Source organism: Bactrocera oleae, chromosome 5 (assembly GCF_042242935.1).
Source record: "Bactrocera oleae isolate idBacOlea1 chromosome 5, idBacOlea1, whole genome shotgun sequence".
NCBI classification, from domain to species: domain Eukaryota; kingdom Metazoa; phylum Arthropoda; class Insecta; order Diptera; family Tephritidae; genus Bactrocera; species Bactrocera oleae.
In genome coordinates this window covers 2,911,109-2,936,386 of record NC_091539.1, presented here as the reverse complement: position 1 = coordinate 2,936,386, position 25,278 = coordinate 2,911,109, and the positions used below count along the sequence as shown (strand labels likewise).

At 33.8% G+C, this 25,278-nt stretch overlaps 1 protein-coding gene across 2 annotated transcripts in view; it reads right to left on the bottom strand.

Moving 5' to 3' along the window:
* Positions 1-25,278, bottom strand: part of Hers (Histone gene-specific Epigenetic Repressor in late S phase) — a 185,998-nt gene that overhangs the window by 92,358 nt on the left and 68,362 nt on the right. The window lies entirely within an intron of this gene.

The window sequence follows — 25,278 nt, the reverse complement described above, 5'->3', positions numbered from 1 at the left end:
TGCAACTCCATTACGGTCAGTAGACTTACAATAATATCTACTGCATGACTACGAGTGCCTTTCATGATCTCACCTACGAGTTTACCAACTAACCACACTTGCTGTCTACAAAGTACAAGTATGTATGTATATAAAGCAGCTATACGCTTGCTGGTGGCACTCAGCTTTTTACTTTTTCGCGCTATAGCTACACTTTGGCACGTCCTTGCAATATTTTCTTTGCCACAGTTCACATGACCCCGCCGTGCATCACTGGGGACAAGTCATGTTGAATTGCTGTGAGGGGAATTGCTCGTGCAAGCGTTTGTTTATGTTAAACGTCCTTAAAAGTAAGTGTGTGTGTGGAGTGCTGCCAGACTTGAAGCGAAATACTAAGTTGAATTTCGAGTACATATGCAATCGCACACCGACAGAATAAGTCAAGAAATCTATTGCGTCTTAAATAATCAAAATTAATGGGCTTAACGAGCGTTGGTTGGCGGCGTTAAGTACTTTTAAAGACACTTACCGCTATGCTTAGGGCGGATAATGAGTTGTTTTTGTGGCAGTACGCTATTTTGAACAATGTTTTTTATGCAAATTATTTAAAGCTGTAAAAAATATCGGTACATACCTGGAAAGAAAAGAGAAAATATATTTTAGAATTTTAAATTTCGGTGATTTTTGACGATTGCATGAAATAAAAATTTTAAAATGATTTCTAACATATTTAAATACTATATTAAAGCTGGTTGTTTATAAAAAAATATTTAAAAAAAAATTTAAGTTTTCTGGCAAATAATTTAATATTATACAATTTTCAAAATTCAATTTTTTTCCATTTTTTTTGGACAATTTTTTGGAACATTTTTTAGGAATGTTTTTTTTTTTGTTGTAAAATTATATTTAAAAATGATTTCTAAAATATTTTAAATCTATTTTAAAGCTAGTTGTTTATAAAAAAATATTTAAAAAAAATTTAAGTTTTCTGGAAAAAACTTAATTTTTCAATTTTTTTGGACAATTTTTTGGAATGTTTTTTTGTTGTAAAATTATATTAAAACAAATATTTAAAAATGATTTCTAAAATATTTTAAAACTATTTTAAAGCTAGTTGTTTATAAAAAAAATATTAAAAAAGAAATTTTAATTTTCTTGAAAAAAATTTAATTTTCAATTTTTAAAATTCAATTTTTTTTGGACAATTTTTTGGAAAATTTTTTTTAGTAATTTGTGTTTGTAAAATTACAATAAAATTAAGTTTTCTGGAAAAAAATTTTAATTTCTGAAATATTTAAAAAATTTCTGAAAAAAAATTTTAATTTTTCAAATTCTTTTGTAAAAAATTCCCACTACCGCGTAGCTTTGCCTTGACACACTTGCCATGCTATCAAATGCAACGTCGTCATAGAAGAATTTCATGCATACAAGGCCAATCGTCTCGCTTAAAAAATCAGCACTGATCCCTTGCAAACCGCTTCAAATAATCCCCTTTAGTTGTTTACATGACAGTGCAACAATGCAGCATGCCCCCATGCTCCACACAAAGCTTGTTATATGTATATATGTATGTGTGCTGCGTGTCGGCAACCCTAAAGCGACCATCAATTACGGGCAGCGCATTTTAATAAATAAACGCGCGATTTTCAGCGATTTCACTTGGCAATTTATAGCCACCACAGCCGCAGCTGATGAGCAGAATAAAAATGCGAAATAAAAAGTGTACAGAACAGAGTAGAAAAAATAAATGCGCAACGTTAAAGGCGCGGCAGCAAAATCGCAGCTACTTAATTAATTTAAAAAGGCAAACAGCGTTGCAGCCGCCGGAATGCTTTGGCTACGCTTCGCGTGCCACTTATGAAAGCGTTTATTAATTTTAGAATTTCCTGTCATCACTGAAGCGTTGGCAACGCCGACGGCTGAAGAGTTTGTGCGCTTGCGAGTTGGCAGCGAAAATATGTTAATTCAAGCATTAAGTGAAGTGTAATGGATAAGCGCTGAAAGCGGTGTGCAGAAGGAAGCGTGAGTGCGCTGCTTGCAGCGTAATGTGAGACGCAAGAAATCAACACTAAAGAAAGGCGTATAAAAGATGACGCGCATTCACGCTGTTAGTAGCCGCAGGTGAAATCAACGCTGCGCGCAGTAGCTGCCTGTTGCTGATGCCGCCGCAGAGTTAAGGCGCGCAAATACGTAGGATATTAAAATTAAACACTTAATTTGCTTACAACGTGACTGCTGCTGAACCAACAAGCGGCAGGCGTGCGAGTAAACAAATAAGTAAAGGTCGACAAAGCGTAAAGCATAATAGCAAAGCTAGTGCTCGCAGCTGATACATGCAGGCGGCGTATAGTGTAGGGCGACAACAACGCGGCAGGGCGTTAAGTGTCGCCAATGAACGCCAGTGTTGTGTATTGCTGAAAGCCACTGTTAAATATTTACCAAGTTCACGGCGCGCATTGCAACGTTGTTGTTTTTTTGCTACAAAATTGCGCTGTGTCAACCAGCCATTGCATGCCACTGCTGTAATTTCTTAACTTTTGGCATTTCCTGCTTTACTTGACATCTTCCGCTTTGCTTTTACTTCTGCACAAGTCCACATTGTCCGCTACTACCAGCGCGAAACTTGAGATCCGCTTCCCGTGCGCTGGTAGTGCAGCTGCTGCTTTTCCTTCCAACTATTTAATTTTTAATTTGAAATGTAGCAACTTTAGCTGTTGACAAACGCTGCTGCTACTTGGGTGGCGATTTTTTTGGATTTATTTAAGCGCGCTCACCGATAATGCAGGATGATAAGTTCAATTTGCGAATGCAAGCAATTGCAATTCGTGGCAAGTTAGGTATTTGCTGTTCTTGTGTTGTAGTTTCAGACTTGTAGAATATTTTAGCTTAAGCTATCTTGGCCATTTGCTTATATTTGATGATTATTTAGAACTTGGCACCAAAAGAAGTGTTATATTTCTCGCATTTTTATCAGAGTTTCGCGCGTGAGTTTGAAATACTGCTGATACTTTTGGTAAAAAAAGGTTTCGAATACATTCCCTTCTTCATGGAATATTATTGCAGTGAAACAAGGTAAAAGCAGTCACGCGAAAATCTGCTTGTTCCATCTACACACCATATACATACATATGTATGTAACTAAGCAACTCTGAACAGTTTCTTGGCCCAGTGAGATTCCTTATTACAATTCAGTCAACAGAAAATTTATAGTTTTTTGTAAGATGTGCTCACTTCCATCAGTGTTTCCAAACAAATATTTGCAATCCCTATTTAACACCTACGGGGAACTACATAGCGGCACATCTCATCAGCAAAACCAAACTCTCAGTCAAACATTTTATTTCATATCGTATTACTATCAAAAATTTTCACAAATTAAACACACAAGCAACACTACCACTGACTTATTGGTGCGAACATAAGAATAATCGATAGTAAAAATCTTACTAACAGGTGCTCCCACGTTGAGATTTTTTAATACGTTTAGACATGCTACAATTTTTACGTAGCTGGTGGTGATTTGTTATTTTTTTCTTTCTGTTTTTAATAATTATTCAAATGAAAATCACTCTACAAGTACATTAAATGCCATTTCACATGATCCCATGACAATAAAAATGAATTTTTATCAGATAAATGTAAAGCATTACATAGCTGGCGTATGTAAGTGATTATGTGTAAAATATGTTCCGCATTTTTACAAGTATTTACATACTTGTATAAAATTTTACATATTCAATTTATGATTTACAAATACAATGAGATAAACATACTTGCAAGCACTCTATGGCTGGTATAATAATACGCTCGAGGGGAGGGATACAAACATATGTATGTGCGAAGATTAGGGTGCTACAAAAAAATATAAAATTAAAAAAATTTAAATAAATTTAACAAAAAAAATAAAAATAAAAAAATTTTTAAATTAAAAAATTTTATAGAATTAGTTTTAATATAAAAAAAAAATATTTTATAGAATTAAAAAAAAAATTAAATAAAAATAAAAAAAAATTAAATAAACATTAAATAAAAATACAAAATAAATAAAACTACAAAACAAAAAATAAAACGAAAAATACAGAACAAAAAAAAATCAATTGTCATCTCTTACCCGCTCAAATGTTTCTTATGATATTAGGAACATTCCCACCAATCATGCTTTCCTAAATTTCAAAATTTAGTAATTTTTGAATTGCTATAACTAATGCTCTTGTAAAGATAATCATAGTTTGTCACAATGTTAAGTTAAGCTCAAAGACTCAACTTTAAGAATATTCAATTTTTTTTCTAAAAAAAAAAAATTTCTGTCAAATAAAAACAGAAATTGATGTTTTCACTAAAATTGAATTGCCACTTACATAGTTAACGCAATCTTCGTTCATCAAATAAAAAATTAAAATAAAAATAATATAATAAAAAATAATAGTTTCGTGCGAATTTTTTTTTTTAGCAATATTTGAGAAAACAATGTTTTTTTGAAGCACCCTAATGAATATGTATGCAGTGGAAATATGTATATTGAAAGGTCTTGTAGCTTTATTTGCATATTCATATGGAATACGCATGAATTGAAAATTTTTGCAGTACATGTGGGCATGCGGACCGGAAAACCCAATAATACTTAAATAAAAGCAAAGTTCATAAATAAATATATTTAACACTTGAGTTTATTTACACTAATATTTTTGCTGTAGTTATAGATATTTACGCCACATATGCATATTTTGTAAAATATATTTCATTTCACTATCAGCAGCCAACAAACGCTATTTGAAAGCTTCTATCTGCCGCATGCGGCATGCATAATGCATATAGCAAATGAAATAAAATTGAAACTGTAACGGCGCACATACAGTTATACATAAGTATGTATGTATGTTTGAATATTTGCATGAGCTGCCGTTTGTAATACTTGCTTTTATGCAGTGCATATATGTTCGGTATGAATTCAGCAAGTTTGCATATGAAATTTATTGCACATAATTTAACAAGTGCGCTGAGCGTCAAACCGTTGAGTGGCTGCACACGCGCACACACAAGCGCCTAAATATCATTATACACATAAATATATGCATGAGGAATGTGAAAATTATCTGCTGCATAAAATATATATGCATAAATAGCGCAAGTATTAAGGCATGCGCGGCGTTAAAACGCATAACTTCATATAAGTATGTGAGCAAAATTTGCATTGGTGTGCGTGTCCTGGATATATGGTCTATTTATGTAAATTGTAAAAAAATAATACACAAATTTACTAGCACAAGAGCGCGTAAATGCGCAAACTGCGCTTATAAACGCATGAGCGTGCAAACGTCGGCTTACGCACGGTTGCTTTTGCAAACGCACACATAAGCGTAAGTCAATACTGCACAACCTCGCTGTGTAACGCATCTGCTGCAGCTCTTGCAATAGCATACCTGCTGCATAGTTGTGACTTTATGTTTTGATTATTAACTTTATTACAACAATTTGCTTTCAATGCAACAAAGCAGCCAGCACGCCAATAATCTGTGCTTGCATGAAAGTCTGTAAGTAACTTACTGTATTGCACTAATAGTTCACATAAGCACTTGGAAGTTTTTGTAGCTGAGTCATCTGGCATACGCGCGGCTGTCACTAGCCGCCATCGGCGCTTGGCTGCCACGTTTGTCAAGGCACATAAAATTTATAAGCAATTCAAATTCATGCATTTATTTTTGTTTGTATTTTTGCAAATTGCATTGGTAAATATTAAAATGAGTCATACTCAGAGTTGCGAATTTTTTGATGCAAAAATTATGGATTAAAAATTAATTTAAAAAAAAAATTTCTCCCAAGCGTCTAGCATTAAAAAATGAAATTTAAATTTTAATTCCTGATAATGGAATCTAATTTTCATTTTATATTTTACTACAAGATGTTTGGAATCAAATTCTATTTCTTTTAATTTTCAATGCGTTAGTTGGGATTAACAAATAAAAAGAAATAAAAAAGAAATTTTGAATTCGGTTTTTGGTATCAGTTTTTTTTTTTGAATCCCGTATTTGGGATTACAAAATAAAAAAATTTAATTCAAATGTTAATTCAATTATTTTTTAAGGTATTATTTGCAACCCTTGGCCAAACTGTTGATAAATTACATATATTAAAATAAAAATAAAAATTGAGTACCTTTTTTCAACGCATTTATAATACTCTACAAAAGGTTAAAGAATTTAAAAATTTTTTTAAATCGTTATCGATTTTCACATGATACCATCCCCACTACATTAGTGTTCGATAAAAATTAATATTTACAAGTTCTTATTTGAGAGTAAAATCTAAAAAAGCAATGCCACTGTTAAAAGATTAAATAAATATGCTGAACTTTTTGTTGTTGTAGCAACATAAAAATTTTCTCACAATTAAGAAATGCTGCTAAGTTGAAAGTACTTGACTGCATAAAAATCCGCATACGTTCTGGTTATGTATACCCGCATGTCGTGTTGAAAAACTATCAAGCAAAGTTCAATAATCAACACAAAATTGACAGAACATGATATTTGAGGAACTTCATAAGTTTTACAGAATAATACCAAAATTTGTGAGCTTTACGAACAGCCTTTTTGGCTGAAATTCTATTTTAATTGCTGAAATGGTTCAGTAACGCTGGCAGGATGAAATACTGGCAGTCATATTGAGTAGTAAAGTATTGCTCTGGTTGTTGTAGTAGCGAATAATTAAACCCGAACAAAACCTGTTTACAGCTTCGTACTAATAGCGCTTGGTCGGCTAAAATTCTGTGCAATTCCGTTATGGTAGCACAATTGTTGTGTTAATTGAATTTTTTTTTCGAATTTTGAGTAAAAAAAAATCGTTGCTTAACTCTATCGTCGCTTTTATCATTAATCACTTCAACTTTTGCTCTGCGCATTGACATAACAGTTGTTCGCTTAGCTACTATTTAACTGTAGTTTAAGCTAACTTAGTCGTTACATTACGTTTTTGCTTAATATATTTACTCAGTCGCACAGATAAATTATCGCTCTAGTCCAAACCCAGTTTAATGTTGATTACGTATACGTAAATAGTTGCGTACAAACGCAGAAAAGTTATTATTATTTGCACTTCGCCATTTGTATTTGTGCTGTCTTATCCTTCGTTGGCGTAAATGCAATAATAAAATTCAATTTTCATTTAGACAGCCAGGCTAAATGTCTGAGTAATAACGGCAGCGCCCTACGGGCAAACCATTTCAGCCTGAGCTTCAGCTCAGCCGCGCTCTTAACGCCTTTCAAGCAAGTCTGCAATTTTGCTCAAACTCCCTACATTTCTATTGCCGCACTGCTGCTGCTGTTTTCCGTTTGACAAAGTAATTTAATGTCATTTTCACGAGCCAAGGTCGTTCGGCATGCCTGTGACAGCTGGTTAGTGGAATTTGTTGTCGTGCAGGTTGAAGGAATAAGCGCGGAAAATTGACATTAAATTGGCAATTACTGCAAGCTAAACGTTGCCATTTTCTTAAATTAAAAGTTTTTCGCAAAAAAAATATAATTTAAGGATGAGTGAGTGCACTTACTACAGCAACGCTGCTCTGCCTTAGATGCTAATCAACAAAACTGTATCTTACACAAGCTGAGAATGAGATCTATAAACGATGGACAGCTTTCGTTCCCAGCATAGTACCGTCTACATAACTGGAAAGTATGCGGATTTTTAACCGGTCAACGACGGTCAACTCGGTAGTTGAATTCATTTTTTTTTATAACAGTGAAACTCATAAATCAACAGGTTACTCATACACCATGATAATATAAACAAAAAAAATATCGATTAAAATATGTTCAGCGTCGCCAGCAGAGTATGAACACAGTCTAAATATATTTGTGACTTCGAAATTGACATAAATTTGTGTGCACAGAAAAAAATGTCAAAAACAATAAACAAATGCAACAAGCCTTAGCGGTAGAACAAAAACCAGAAGAAAACCAGCAATCAGCTAATTGACAGTTGACAATTGAAGACTGGTAGCCTCGCCGAAAGCAAAAAAGAACGCGATAGGATATTAATTTCATGGCAAACAAAACGCCAATAAATAAATTTGTCAAAAATGTAGTGCAAAAGTTTTCAAAATTAGGCGCTGCCGGCGGCAACATGTTGCTGCCGCACACACGATTCAGAAAGATTGACAAAGTAAACCAAAGACGCAAAAATCAGTGCGCAAAAAAAATAAATTTGCAAAATATGCAAAATATGCGGCGGCGGCAGAGCAAAGAGCGAGCATAAGCCCCGCGCGCTGTGCACAACTTTGTTGAGCTTTGAGCAGCAAGCCAAATATGTATTTGCTGTTTTTGTTGCAATTCCTGTAGCACAGCACATTTGTTAAGTACTAGCTGCTGTTGCTGTCAAGCGACAATTGATTGATTTTGCATTGCAACAAAACGCTTGCAGCAGCGGCGCAACTACGCTAGCGGGCATGCAACATGCGACTTACGCGTAATGTTTATTTATGTGAGCGTATGCAAAGCGTGCGTTGCCAAGTTGCAAAAATTTGTGTTTTTGGGATTTTTTACGCAGCTGCTTGCAACAAATTTCTCAAAGCAAACTCGCATTGACGCTGACTTTCTCACAAGCACTTGCTGTTGTTATTGTTGTTGTTGGCGTTCGTGTGTAGCTTGTTTCGCGCATTCCGGGTTGCTGTGATGTGGAATGCTGCTGCTGCTACATGCACGAAATTAACATGCAACATGCAGTTACGCGCATAAAAGTGCCGAGTGACACATGAGTTAAGCGCGCGCAGACAGCAGACGCTTGTAGGGAGAAAAAACAATATTCGCAATATTTTTGTAAAAAAAAATATTTAACGAAATTTGTGTATTTCAATTAAATAGTTTTATATTGCTTGCGGCAAAAGACAACGCTGACAAAGCGTGCTTGCTGCTTTTTGCGAAATTATTTGTCAGAAAAGTAAAAAAAAAAAAAAAAGAAACGAAATAATTTTCTAAAAACTACGAACACAACGCGTAGTTCAAGCGTTCAGGCGTAATTGCGCGCCGCGTTCTGTTTTTCTTTGCGACGGTCGCAAACAAACTTTAAGGTGCGGCTTTGACACCAACAACAAAAAGCGCAAAGCATACAGCCAGACAAACAAAGCAATAATAACAACCAAAATTGTTTGCAATGTCTCAACTGTATTATAATGGCATGACGAATTCAACAACAACAAATAAACGAAATAAAAAAGCAACACAAAAAATAAGCCCAACAACAACAACACATTGCAAACGCAATCGTTTGCTTAACATCAATGCTGCCAGCAGTTTACAAAAACAACAACAACAGCAACAAGCCTGCAATGCTACAAGTTTCGTTTGTGTGTCGCGTAGTGCAACAAGATTTGCATTGACTGCAATTAGCCGGGCATTGTGAGCATAACAGTGAACACTACAGACGCAAAAAAATGTTCGTAGAACTGTGAAGATGGCGAAGAAAATGCGAAAAGCTGTTGTAAATACCGCAAGAGAACCGGTTTAAGGTTGATTGCTCTCAAAAAGAAACTTCAGGTGTGAAAGCTCTTGAGATAGTGCTGTCTTATATAGCGCCGGTAAGATCAGCTCGTGGCCGTACGGGCACGACACAACGTTACATGATAGTTACATGACGCTAAATGGGCTTATCTAAAGCTAGTTCACACTAGAGACTAGACACAACGAGGCTTTCTAGTCACGCCAACTAAATTCGTGATTGTGGCTTGAGCAATGTTCCAGCACAATGTCTACCCTACTTATATAGAACCGGCAGCCGTTTAGGTCACTGTGAGTCGCTTAGTTCATAGCAAAGCGATCCATCGATATCAACTGAGTAATGAATGTTTTTTTTTTTTATATTAAACCAGCTGCCAGTAAATTATCACGTCAAGACAATTAGATCACATCAAATCTTTGAGTGAAAGTGACTCAAGAATTGATCAGCTATGACAATGTCCACGCTCAGTGTCTGCCTTTCTTATATAGAACTGTGTGGCGTCTAGTAATTCTTTCAGAACATAGCGTAGCGATCCAACACTGTCCTTTGAGTAAAGACCGTTTTTCGCATGGATAACTGGATGCATCGTCATTAGCTGCTAGAAAAATCACCACAAGCCATACAGATGTTATAAAAACTTTGAGTGAAAGTTACTCGAGTGTTGCCAGTGTCACAAAATCTCGTTAGATCGTTGCCTTTCGAAACGTTTACAGATACCTCCGCAACGGAGCCAAAGTACATTAAAAACAAAAAAACAAAAAAAAAAAAAACGTTATTTTGATAACTACAACTAAAACCTAACCTTACTATTGCCAAATATTCTCCTTAACCCATTAAATTATATACCCGTGAATTATATACTAAAACCTAACCTATTCTCCCTAAGCCATTAAATTATATACTTCTTTCTCTCTACTCTTTTTGATGACTATTCAACTTCGCCCAGAAAAAAAGCACCTTTCTTCATAGTTATTATTCTTTTTCACCAACTTCTTTTCTTTTTCGCTTGAGTGTCCATCGCTAAGGCACGTTATTCGTGTAACTGTAAAACATCAAATGTACTTGTAGCAATGGCTTCTTTCTAGCAAATTGCGCGACTTTTCTTGTAAATACCTCTTGTAGATTCTTTACATCTTAGCCTTTGACTCTGCTTACCTACCAGCAATACATATATTATTTATTTTTCTATTTTATAATGGTTGTTGTTGTCATTTTGAAAACGTGATTACTTTTGTTTTGTTATGTGCGAATGAATTTTTGTGCTAATTGCACAGCAGGTCGTTGCAAATGCAAGTGGTTGAGTATACATACATATATATTAGGGTCAAGCGAAAAACATTTTTTTTTTGCTTAGCCTGAGGGTAAAATCTGTAGGTTATAAAAAAAAGAAAATTTTTGGCCAAAAAAAAAAATATTTTTAACAACTAGAGGTTATGTTGAATGTAAAGAGTTTAAACCAAAAATAATAATTTCTTCTCCAAAATAAATTTTAATTCGAAAATTTAATTTAAAACTGAGTGGGCCTCTAGATGTTAAAAAAAATTTTTTTTTTGTCAAATAATTTTCTTTTTTTTTAAATCTACATTTTTTACCCGCAGGCTTAGCAAAAAAAAAAAAATTTCGCTGCACCCTAATATTTATATATAAATAAATATGAATGTATACCATACATATATGGCATCAGCCAAGTCTGGAGACTTGAGCGCGCCGAACGGCCGAGCATTTTGCCAAGTACGCAAGACGTTTTATTTGATTTATATGTAAATGCGTTGAGAAGTCAACAAGTTCAAAGCAAATTGCTCGATTTTGCTGTTGCTTTTGTTGCTGCTAAAGATTTTATGACAGCCATAATACAAATAATTACATTAAATATTAAATTTTCTAGCAGATTGAGATCGGTCTTGCTGAAAGCGTTGATTACACGGAAAGGTAGATTAAGAGAAGAAAGACAGAACCGTACTATTTGGTCGCGTTAGTTCTAAAATTAGATGGAAAGCTGTCAGTTGAGGTCTGAGCCTATGCTAACTGCTTCGTAAGTAACTTTAAAATGAGGATCTTAATACAGAGGCTATACGTCAATTACATTACAAGACTCGGAAAGCAACAATACAAAATATACGTTCTGTAACAATTATTATTGCATAACAAAAAATATAATTGCTGGCGTACTAGCTTCAAGCTGGTATAAATAGATATTTTTTCATAAAGCGTTTAAGAATTCATTATTATTAATTTCATGCGAACGAAAATACTGATTTTTGTATTAAATAAGTAGATATTTTTTCATAAACCGTTTAAAAATTCATTTTTTATTTTAATGTGAACGAAAAAACTGGCTTGTGAGTTCAAAACTCAGAGTTTTCAGCGCCCGTATGGCAGTATAACAGAACACTTGAGTGAAATATAGTGTAAACGCCGGTTGAAAACGCCTATTTCCGTCTAAAGCTCATAGCTTCGCTTCGTGATTTTTTCCCGTCTCCTCTTACAGCGTAACAAACACACAGTTTCTCTTAGCGTTTTATTTTTCTTTCTAATTTTTATTGTCTTTAAAAGTGGCTAATTCATATCTGCTGTATTAACTCGTAAGTTATCATCGTCTTACATTGTCGGCGCTGCCCAGGAAGTCAACACCATACTTAGCGCATAGCTTCACGCTCTACATTTCTCTACATTTTCTTCACCTGCCACAATTTCCATTATCTTTACATCTTGTTATTTGCTTGTACCATTTCACTGCACACATACAAACATATGCAGTGCGATTGTTTTGTGGTGGTTGTCAGCTACGCATGCGCAGTGAAATGTGACCGTTTACGCCGCGACCGGCCGAGTTGTGTGACTGCGTTGCCCAAACGTAGGATGTGGGGTCTGCGCTGCTATTCGCCATCGTGAACCTGTAGTTTGCGCTTGCTTTGTAGCCGCTTACTGTGTGGCCCGGCGTACAGCGCTCGACGCTACACATCTTGACCATTGGTGGCGTGAGAATTTGTTACCGCTGCCGCCAGCTAAAGCCTACGCGCGGCCGCGGCGTGTATGTACCACGCTCCAACTCTCGTTTATGTATCATTTGAATTTTGCGTATAATTTGTTGTGCGAGTTTGCAAATTTTTTTGCGTCACTTTGTTGCTTTACGCGCGTATTTATTTTATTTTTATACATTAAACAACTTTAAAATTGCGGAAATGGCGTTTTTATATTTTCTACTATTTTTTTTTCTACGCGCAACACGCAAACTTCAGACGTTTGTTCTATGCACACAGCTTCGTGTAATATACATTAGTTGTGTGTATGTGTGTGCGTACCCCATTTTTGCGTAATTACTCAAAATTACTTTTGGAACACAAAAAAAAAACGAATAAAAGCAATTTACCAGCTTTTTTTTAACTGTTTTTGAAAACTTTAACTTAAAGTCACGTGGGGTCAACATGTGACATTGCTGCTTCTGAAAATGATAAAGCAAAAAAACTAGGAAATAAAACAAAACAAGAAAATTATAAAAAATTGAGTTCTAAATTATAGAAAGCGCAGCACGGCAAAGTCCCTCAAGCGTGAACATAACCTCATTTATGTGTAGTATGAAATTGTTTTCACATTTTTCACAATTTCGTTAAAATATTTGGTAGTAGCAGCTTGTTAAAACCGTTGCTGTTCTGTTCGAGAGAAAAGTGCTGAAAATCGTAGGCAAGCATTTTTTTTATTACAAAGATACGACGCTTTAAATAAAAAAAATATTATTTCAGAAAATTTCTTAATCAATTAAAAAATTTAAGTTTTGGAACAAACTTTTTGATTTACAAATAGCATATTTTTGCAGAAATTGTTTCAAAAAACGCTCACGAGGTTTTTTACCACATGCAGCACAAGAAAAAACATTTTGGGACAAAAATTTCAAAACACTTTATGAGATAAACTTTCGGTCGATTGCATATTTCTTATAGAAAAATTTAAAATTTTCAGTAGTGCACACTTATGTTGAGCAATTTTAAAGTTACTTTTTGTAAAATATATTTTGGGACAAAGTTTTTAAAACGCTTTGGGACACACATTTTCGTGAAAAATTTATGTTTTTTCATAATATTTATCATTTGCAGTAATGTCTACTTATTTAGAACAAGTTTTAAGCTTATTTACAAAAAAAAATTGGGACAAACTTTTTAAATATAATTTACAGCAGTTCAGAAAATATTAGAATGCAAAACGATAGCTGAGGAACTATGACACTGTGGTATTTTAATATCATGGCACACATCAGTTTTTTGGAAAGTTTTTCCCACAAAACTTTTATAAATTTTTGTAACTAAATAATATTTAATTTTTTTTTTAAAGCAAACATTATAAATTTACATACAGAAATTTTAATAAGAAATAATTTGGTGAAAGTTTTTCTTAACTATATTCTTTTTAGGACAACTTAGTGTCGCTAGTGGACCAAACTTCATTTATTTTATTTTAATTTTTGGGACATCTGTTTTTTATTACCAAATTTGTAAATTTGGTACAGTTGATAGTTTTGACGTAAAATTTTTTAACCACATATGTTTTTTTTTTGGGACAATTTAGTGCCTCTAGTGAAACAAACTTCATTTGTTTTATTTTAGCTTAAACAAAAATTTTTGGGACATCATTTTTTTTTATTTTAGCTTAAATAAAAATTTTTGGGACATCTATTTTTTATTCTGAAATTTGATTAATTTGGGACAGTTGACAGTTTTGACACAAAAATTCTTAACCAAACCTTTTTTGGAACAATTTAGTGTTTCTAGTGAGTTGCGTTAGTCATTTGCTTTATTCGACTAAAATCGTATGTTTTTGGGACATTTGTTTTTTATTATAAAATTTGTTTAAATTGGGACAGTTGATAGTTTTGACGCAAAAATTCTTAATTAAACCTTTTTTGGGACAATTTAGTGTCTCTAGTGAAACAAACTTCATTTATTTTAAAATTTGCAAAAAAAAAAATAATTCAAATTAAAAAAATGTTTTCAGGTGACCGAAAAGAACGGAAAATCGCATATGCGGCAAAAAAATATTCTGCATATGTACGAGTATAGCCAAATTTAAGATATTTTCAGATAATAAAGATTTTTGAGCTGATATTTTATATTTGGCATATATAATACTATATTTTTTTATGGCAAAATTCAATTTGTCTTACTAAAATTTTACAGCGCGATGAAATTCGGCATAATAAACTAATTTTGTAGTCCATTTTGTCGCAATAAGATTTTTGACACAAACAATTTATTTAATGTTTATTTTTTGGCATAGACATTTTAAAGAAATAATTACTGCACAAATTTTAATTTTCATTTATAACTTCCGTGTTTTTACAATACTTTGCGACAATCATTAGTTAGGTAAAAATGATTCTTTGGAACAAAACAAACATCACTTACTTACCTATGGTCATATAAGTTGTAAATAGCATGCTTTTTCAAGACTTCAACGCTGTAACGCAGGCTTGTGAAGCTTTCAAAAATAAATCGTTGAAAATAGGAACGTAATTGTTTTTATTTCAAATATAACTGGAAATTTTCGCAGCGCGCAAGCTGAGCCATTTTCGCTATATGAAAAACAAAAACAAATTTCACACCAAACTGCGCAATTGACATGCGAATGACAAGCTCATTAAACACTGCCACTTGCAAAGTTGTTCGCGTTGTTGCTGCTGCCCGCACAACTAGCAGTTATTTTCGCAATTATCGAATATATTTTGCGCACACACAATAAGCAACCGAAATAATTCCATTAATTTTCCAAACTTGAAAGATTCAGCACACTTTTCACTTGATGGCGGCGCTGTGTTTACATTCGGTTTAAGCACATGCTTTTCTGTTGATTTTGTGGTTTTCTGCGCTTTTTTCTTTAGCATAGATGTTTCCACGGTTTGCCTTATGCAGAATGTGTTGTTTTGCGCTGTTTTTTGTTAATATTTTCCAGATTATTTTCTTGCGAATTTTATTTGCACTTTTCGCTTCAATACGTTTGTGTTTCTTTATTATTTGTTAACTTGTTGTTGTTGCTATAAAACATCAATAGCGGAAGGAATTTTATTTTGGCGCTTGCTATATGCATACATACATACATATTTACAAGCAAAAGTATAAATATTTCTTTTCGATTTCGCAGATTTATCGCTGCTCACGAATAAATATCAACAACAACTTTATTGCACTTATGCATGTATGGTTTCGCGAAACGTTTGCGGCACGAGACCCAATAACAATAGCAATCACAATAAAGAGTTTATGCGCTGCAGTAATGCAATGTCTCATAAAAAATTATTTTGGGCGCGGTGTCTATAAATCTTATTTATCGATACTCGATAATAAACAAACAGCGCTCTCTAGTGAAGTTTTAGCTTATTTACAATTTTCATGTTAAGGCAAGCAGCAGTATTAGGCAGAATTAAAATTTTGTAATTTTACATAAATTACAAAAAAACAATTTCGAAAAAGATCTGCGATTTTTAATAAATAGCAAAAAATTATTTGTCAATTATTATATCATGTTTAAAATATATATATTTTCTTTCTAATTTAATTTAATTTTTTTTAAAATTATTTAAAAAAAATTGGAATTTTTATTTTTTGGAATTATTTAAATATTAGCTAAATATCTAAATTACATTAATATATTAGGTAATTATTTAATTGAAAAAATGTATTTTAGTAACAAAAAACAATAAAATCTGATACAAATTGAAATAGCAGTTGAAAAAAATAATAATAGTTCTTTATTTTCGTTCACTTTAATAAAAAAGTTCGAAAATTACTTTTTTTTTTCAAAATATATTTTTATTTAATTACTTTTTTATTTGCTAAAAATTAAAATTAAAAATTACAGATTGAAATAGCTGTGAAAAATAATAATTGTTCTTTATTTTCGTTCACTTTAATGAAAAGGTTCGAAAAATACTACTAATTTTTTCCAAAATATATTTTTTATTTGTTAAAAATTTAGCTAAATATTAACGTTTTTATCGTTCACTTTAAGAAAACAAGTAGGAAAAGTACTACGATTTTTAATAAATAAATATGAAAAAATTGTTTTGAATTGTTATTTCAATTAAGCAATAAATTTTTTTTTTCAAAATATTTTTTTGTCTGTAAATATTATTTTATGATTTTTTATTTGTTTCTAAATTAATTAAGTCTCGTTTTTTCTGTACACTTCTATAAAAAAAGTTCGAAAAATCACTACGATTTTTATTATTTGATAACTAATAATTTTTTTTTCAATTTTAGTTATTATTTAATTTTTCAAAAATTATGATTTAATATATATGTATATGTATGTATGTACACACATGTGTACACAAGCAAGCAGCCATATTATTCAGAATTGGAATTTTTGTAAATTTATACGATTTTTCTTAATAAAAAATTTCGAAAATTTTCTACGATATTTAATAAATAAATAAATAATCTTATGCTTCAATTTTTAATTGTTATTTAAATTTTATAAATTATCATATTTTATTTTAATTTATTATTCTTTTATTTTTTTGATTACATTTTTCTATATATGACTAATTTCTCTGAATTTGGTCTTAGCAATTTCGACACAGATAACTAAACCTTTTTCCATACCCTTACACAAATGCAAAGCTACTGCGAGGACTTTCTTCTCGTCTCTCTTTCTGAAACGTTATTTTGCAATGCAGTGACTCAATAATTTGGGCACAAGGGTACATAACATACATATGTACATACCTATATATATGTATTTATTTAAATTTTTTTACATTTTTTTTAATTAAAAAATGTTTCTTTTTTTATATATTTTTTTAAATCATTTTATAAATATTTTTTTATTTTTTTTTTATAAATATTTTTTTAATTTTTTTATAATTATTTTTATAATTTTTTTATAAATATTTTTTTTAAATTTTTTTATCTATATAAATTTTTTTATTTTGTACATATATTTTTTTTATTTAATATTTTTTTAAACTTTTTTATATAGTATATACATTTTTTTTTGACTTTTTTTATATCTAATTTTTATTAAAATTTTTTTTTTTTAATTTTTTCAAATATTTTTTTAGTTACCTCTTTTTTGTTTAATTATGCAAATATTATCGTTTTAGCTTTGTCATTATTGTTTACCTTTTCGTTCACTTGAATATAGCTTTGAAATTTAATTAAAATTTATTGTTGACTTTTAGCAGCCGCACAAGCGATTCGTCTCCTAATTTGTTGCGTCGCGTCACGTTACAATTGAAATCTAAATGCGCACTGTTGCTCGAGTGAATTGTAAGCGAAAGGCACAATTTGCATACGTCTACTAATTGCACATACATTTGTAAAGAGGGCGAAGGGGTGGCGGAGAATACCATCGCAATATTATTTCTTAGAAAGAGCCGCACGAATGCACTGCATCTTGGCATTTCCGTTTTATTGATAAATTTTAATAGTGCGCTGAAGAATTATATAGACACTCAGAAACACATACATACATACAAACATAAATAAAGAGACATACAAAAATGTATATAGTGTAAATAAATGGATGAAAGGCCTAAAAGCATTTGTTTATAAATCGCATAATTGCGTGTATGTGTGTGTATTGCTTTGAGCACAATAACATTTATTTAGCTTTTGTTAAAGTTTTCTAAGAATTTCGCGATAAGCTGCAGCCTTGACAATTCATACTAAATTCTAGCTTTGGCGCACGAAATGTGCCGCCAGTGGCTTACTGTAACGAATATTTTTCGCATAATGTCATGATTATATGTGTATAACTACATTAGGGTGGAGCAAAAAAAAATTTTTTGTTTAGGCTGGGGGTAAAATCTGTAGATTATACAAAAAGAAAATTTTTGGACAAAAAAAATAATTTTTTTAACATCTCAGTTTTAAAGTAAATTTCGAGTAAAAACTTTTTTTGGACAAGAAAAAATTATTTTTGGTTTAAACTCTTTACATTTATATAAAAATTACCGAATTTGACGGTTTTTGATTCAAAATTTATTTTAACGCTTAAGGAAAACATGTTGTCGTTTAGGACTTCTTTCAAAACTCCAATAATGACTACAAAAAATTTGTTTAAGTTGATAACTTTTAATTGGACAGAAAGAGGACTCTCCACAGCTTCTAGAACACTTAACCAAAATTTTTTACGAAATAAAAATTTTAACTCGAAAATTTACTTTAAAACTGATACACCTACAGATGTTAAATTTTTTTTGTCCAAAAATTTTCTTTTTTATAATCCCAGGTTAAGCACAAAAAAAAAATTTTTTTTCGTTCTACCCTAATGTACATACCCCCAGTACATATGTTTATGTAGTTTCAAGAAAATTATAATGCTGGTCGCATTGACATTCCAATTCGTTTGTTTTTAGTATTGTAGTTCGCTTTAATTTAATTCGGATACGCTTCAGACGTACTGTATTCTTCAGAAACAGGTCAAAAGGTTAGCCAGCTAATCGCATTTCCCTCGAAACATTTGGCGTTTCTAACTGCGTGCGAAGAAGCACGTACGATTTTTTCCAAGTAACTGGTAAATATAGCTATTTTTTAGGTCATGGCAATTTTTCACCCAAGAAACATGGTTCGATAAAGGAAGTTGGTTCGTACAAGCTCTGTCGAGTAACTTTTGGGCAGACCGAACTGTCATACAAATCAACAGTAACGTTAGAAATGTGCTATAAAAGAGATATCTGGAAATGATGTCGGCAAAGTTACCTATAGGCAATCACTCAATGAAGAACAGTCAACAATACACCGACATTAGCAGCGAAAAGCAGAGAGACAAATGAGAAACGCAGAGAATTGAAGGTCTACGCGCTAATCAACTTGTAATCAAGAGTTGTCTTCGTTTCGACATTTCTCTGCACGCTACTGCTCTCTTGTCAAAAAAATGGCAGGTACAAGCAACAACAAAGTTAACGAGTTAAATTCGTGCAAAAGGGTATGCGGATATCTCATTAAATTGTTATAGCCGCTAACTTTAGTGCTACCAAGTTTGGTTTTGTATATTTTGAATCAGATTCACTATTGTGAATGGTTCAAATGACATATGAAAATGCAAATTACTTTTTTTCTTTTATTTTTAAAAGCTTAAATTTAAAATAAATTATAGTAATTTATAGAAAAAATTATAGTAATTTATAGAAAAAATTATGGTAATTTATAGAAAAAAGTATAGTAATTTATAGAAAAAATTATAGTAAGTTATAGAAAAAAATATGGTAATTTATAGAAAAAAGTATAGTAATTTATAGAAAAAATTATGGTAATTTATAGAAAAAAGTATAGTAATTTATAGAAATATTACAGTAATTTATAAAAAAAAAGGGTTACTGCAACATTTTTCAACGCGTAAAAAAATTTCTCAGCTCCTCTAGAATCCTAACACTATTGCGCATGCGTCAGAAGACATGTTAGCGCAGGGTTGCATCACAAGTGCGGTCCGTTTGCTTGAGCAACTGGTATAGTTTGTTCGATACGCTGGAGCGTAACGCTTGGCGAATCGAAGACAACTAATATCCTACAACAACTTTAGTCCACAATACGAAATATTATCTACGTTTTTAGCTGCGGATAAACTTTCAAGTACTTAATGGAGAAAATATAGTCAATATGCTGCCTCACTATATAATATAAGCGGTCAGTCCTTCCAAACGCCATTACTTCACTTAATATAACTTGTTTCCACAAAGTATATTAAAATTAAAATGATGAATTGCACATAAAAGCCATTAACACAACATTTATACAACCAAAACTCCAATACGCCAGAGTTGTCACACACTTGACGCTTGTCTCGCACGCTAAATTAGCAATAAATCAGACGTGAAGGCGAAATATGACAGCCAATATGACGACACACACTCATAACTCGCGTGCTAGATGCCGAATGTATGAGTTTGTCGCCACAACTGTCAGCGCGAGCATAAAATAAACGACATTAACAGTGTCACAGATACGCGTCGTGCGATAAACGCAGCCATAAAAGCGCGCAGCAGGGCAGCAATGTTTGTAGCTACGCGCTCGTGGTACAATTTTTAAAGCGCGCATTTACAAGACATAAAATACTAAAATACGCAAACGCTACAAATGAGCGACAGAACAAAGCGGAGGGCGCAGCATTAAAGGCGCCGGACCAGTGCACGATTTACCGAACGCATTTTGCTGCACAGTATTTTTGGCACATTGCACATAAATGCTTTTAACTGGCTCTAGCCAACGCCACAAACATATTTAAGTGAGTGTAATGGTTGCGACGCGTGTGATACTTTGCGCGTGCGCTTGAATGCGTCACATAAAATGCCACACACTACTAAAATGCGAATAAATGTGAAAAATTTTGCACACAAACTTTCTAGCAATTATTTACGCAACACACACTTATGCGCGACGTGGCAGTCGCAGATGAAGTAGATAAATGCCGGTGAGTTAATAAAATAGCAGCACTTAACTGTTTGACACGTTATCAAGCAGATATTGCGGTTATAAGCAAGTGCAATAAAAACAATATGCACACAACATGCTGTATGGCAAGAAATGTTGCTAGCGCATAGCGACGCGTCTAACGCGCACGAAAAGCTAAAAGACGCAAACATCAGGTGGCGCGGGAAGCTACATGTAGACACGCATAAAGTGTATATACATACGTTAAATGCAGGCGCTCGCGCGCAACAACTGGTTTGCAGTGTGGCATAAACAGCAGTCGTGTCGGTCAGGCCAGTTTGCGTTGAGCGCAAGTAACGGTGTTAACCTGCTGTTGTAGCAAGCTAACCGCCGTATTTCGTGTTCTATCTTTTCGTGCGTTCATCTTTTCATGTCGGTGCCAAGCACCGACTGTAACCATGTTTTGCGCGCTTTGCTGTCTTGCCTTGCCGCGCGCATCAGCGTCTGCGTGCACATATAAATGCATTTAACTGACCCCAGGCCAGCTGTGCATAAATCAAGTGGCAAGCAGAAACCGAAAGAGTACAGCAATTCAAAAGCAATAAAAATATTTTTATATGAATAAGAACTTGCAATATATTGCCTATTGCTGCTGGCGTTTGCCGCGTTACAGCAGCTACTGTTAACTATTTTATTGCATTATTACTTGTTGTAGTCGGTTGATTACTACTTTAGCTACTGTATGCATATAGCTGCGGCCGCGCGTACAACGCTACAAACAAACAGCGTTGCCGATTGCTGTTGCAGTGATTGCTTTGCTTATTTCATTTTATTTACTCAACTTACTTTGTTGTTTTTTAAGCATAGTTAGCGCGCAACAGTAACCGCAGCAGCAGCAATAGCATTAAAAAGGCGGAGTAGTGGGCGTTACAGCAATAAGGGCGTATCCGATTATACGGCTACAGATTGGCTCGCGTTGCCAACGTGTTTGAGTGTAAAACGGTGATTTTGTAATAAAACAGTGTTGCAACAAGTGGCAAAGTGTCTGCCTCAAACAGGATTAAAAATTTGCGGCGAGACGTCAATGAGCAGCTGTCGAAACGGATATTCTCGGGCGCGTTGACGTTTAACTGTGACTTAATTGCATACTATGAAAAGTACAAATGTATGTGTGAAAGCGTGCTCGTGTGGCGAGTCAAGGGCAACGCTATGAACTGTAAACCGACAAAGTGCTTATCACGCCGCTGCGGCAGTTGTGATTAATCAGCTTTAAGCTCGCCTTCAACGAGTTAAACTAAAGTTTCTGCTATTACTCAGTGCTTTTGCATGAGAAGTGACATGATTTGTGGCTACTAAGTGGTTACATACAGTTAGAATTGAGAATTGAGAAGATGAGCAGCGCGTAAACATTTCCGGTCGCAGAGCGTGTGAGAGAGAGAAGGAAGAATAGCTGGCAGACAACAGCAGCTCGAGTTATTAGAAGCTGCTGTATCGGCAGAGGGTCTTTTATATGGGCCTAGAATAGACGACTACATGTAAGTTAAAAAAAAAAAAAATATTCCAAACGGCATACGAGCCTCTTAAATATATTTTTTAGTAATTAAACGAAGATTTTTGCTCTCCGATAAATATTTTTGGTTTTATAAACAATTTAAGACCGAGATTTCGGTGGAAAATCGATTTTTTTTTTGTGAGAAACCGTTATTTTGTAAAAAAAAATTTTATTTTGCTTATTTCTGCGATTCATTACTAGACTTAACATTACTTTAACGTAATCTGTATGGTTTTTTAATTTCTTAATTTCAGATGATCTAGTTAAGAGCTATAGTGGTCACCGCAAAAAGTCTTTTTTGAGAAAAGCTCTCGTAGTTCAGCTGTAGCTCTTTTTCAAACAAATATTTTTACTAGTACTAAGTCTTAAAATATAGTCAAAAGTTACCATAAGATGTGTATAAATTTTTGGAGTCATAAACTTAACAGCTTTCTCAGAAAAACTTCTGGAAAATTCACTTTTTTTCGGACTTCTAACTTATGGCGTTATATAACCCCATAATTCGATAGAGATCTTTACAGTATAGCTACACGATTTATATTAGCACGTGAAAGCATTAACTTTAGTCTAAGTAAAACTTAAAACGCTAAAATCGCTCAAATTTAGCAGTGCATGCCATATTCCGAACGACATTTAATCACGAGATTTAGGCTGTTGTGTAGATTAACACACTAATCTACTAGTTTACGCAATATTTCGCCACACAAAAATTACACTTGTTAAACTCGTGCCCTGGGCCAGGCGATTTGAAGCTAATCTACACGAAATCTGCCTGTGCGACTCCGATTTAGCGCCATCTGTTTGTCAGTAGCGAAATTTATTACATTATCACAGCTGTTTTAGACACAAGAAACTGTCAAATTGAAAAAAAATTAAACGAACAAATAAAATAAAAAATTAAAGCAATAACAAGTAAATAAGTGTAAATGTTAGAAATATTATTATAAAAAGGAGTTTAACGTGGCGTAAGGCTGCCGAAGCCGATCTAATAGCGTTGTGGCGAGAAAATTGCCACCGCTTCGATCGGCTAGTCAAAAACAGCTGTTTTATAAATCTTCAACGGCAGTGCGTAGAAATTAGATTAGTGAAGAGATTAAATGTAATCTAAACATCTCACATTTTTAGTGGGAATATGGTATTAGGAGTTCATTAAGCATACATAAACAACAATAAGGAATATTAAGCTGCTAGCTTATTGTCAATATGAAGCTACAAGATTACGAAACAGATTCCATGAGAACTCTGCATCTGCTGTTCAACAAACGCCGACAATATTTTAAAGCCAAAACTTAACCGCTAAGAAAATTTTGAACTTGAGCGCTTGATAACATCTGCGTTAAAAACTTTTTGCACTTAAAGTCGCGCGAATTGAGTATTTGAAGGGAAAGCCGTATGGATACCAACAAATTTGAAACGCGCTTTCAACTGCCGAAAGCACTTTCAACTTGCTTTTTCGCTTGAGCAGACACAAAAACGACGCGCACACAAATCACAGCAAGTCATTATAAGACGCGCATACGAAACGACGTCGCGACTTGTCTTTGCACACTGCATTAATTACATTGTGACCTTTTCACTTTCCAAGGTCAACGCAAATTAACCTTTGCAAATTAGATAGCTGTAAAAAATGGCAGAACTGTAACGACTTTAATGGTTGTAATGGCTTAGCAGAGCGACTAAATGGGTGCTGTCGCTGTATGTGACAGTCAGACGCAAATGAGAGCAGCATTAAAGCGCATAAAACAACGGCAAAAAAACAATAAGCAACAATGTGCGCAAGTAGCAAAATGTCAAGGTTTACGCGTCAACAAAAACTAATGAGAATAACGCGCACCGCTTAACCCACTCACAGCAGCACTTGGCGCGGCAGATTTTATTTGGTGTGGGAGTATGCGTGTGCTTGTGCGGAGTGGCGCTTTGGAAGTGTGGCAGCGCATAGCGCGTGCTGAATTTGTGCCATTTAAAAAGAAGATATCAAAACGGTGGCTGTTGCGCGACTGACGCCTGTCTTACGGCGTATGCAACTGGATTACGCGTACGCGCATTTAAAATATAAAAAAAAGTTTTATGTTAAAAACAGCATTGTAGTGTTGAAGACATAATAAAATTGGCTGCTACATGTTGAAATGTTGACGCAAGGCAGCAAGATGTATAACAACACATATATATATATAATTATTTATATGGTATGAAGACGTTTCGAAATGTACGTAGCAGCTTGCGTATGGAGCGAATAGGTGAGGCGATGTAAGCAAAGCAGCGACAGCGGCCTTGCAAGATGCCACTGGCACTGTGAACGCCCTTGCAAGCGTTGGCATTGCGTATTCGCTATGGCAACAGCGACGCGCAGCAACATGCCACACAGTGGCCTTAAGTGGATTTGTCGTTATGTTGATGCCAATCTGCAACAACAGCAACACGTAAGCACAGCAGCAGTAGCTATATTTCAATTTCAAGGATGCGCCAGCTTTAAGCGAAAAACCATTGAAGCGCAAAAAATGCAAAATTGCAAATAATAAAAAGAAAATGCACTTATTCATATTATGGCTGCTGCTGAAATTGTGCGCCACATACAATTGTACACATGCACGCGCTTAGCCTCAAGCAACAACGCTTGCGTCGCTGCAACAACACGCGCGCACTCTTGCGTATGTGTGCGTAAGGTTGGCTCGTCGCTGAAGTAAAGAAAGTGCATTGCGCGCACAAATTGAATTATTTATAATTGCAGTTTAGTTGCGACGCTGTCGGCGGCGGTCGCGCAACAATTTCATTCATACGCTGTTGAAGCATTCATTTTCGCTATTTGCTGCAAACGCGCTGGCTGTAAACGCGTTAATGTTTTTTTTTTAATATTTTTTTTGCTTTCATTTATTCAAAAAGCAAATCGCGTTATGTTTGAAT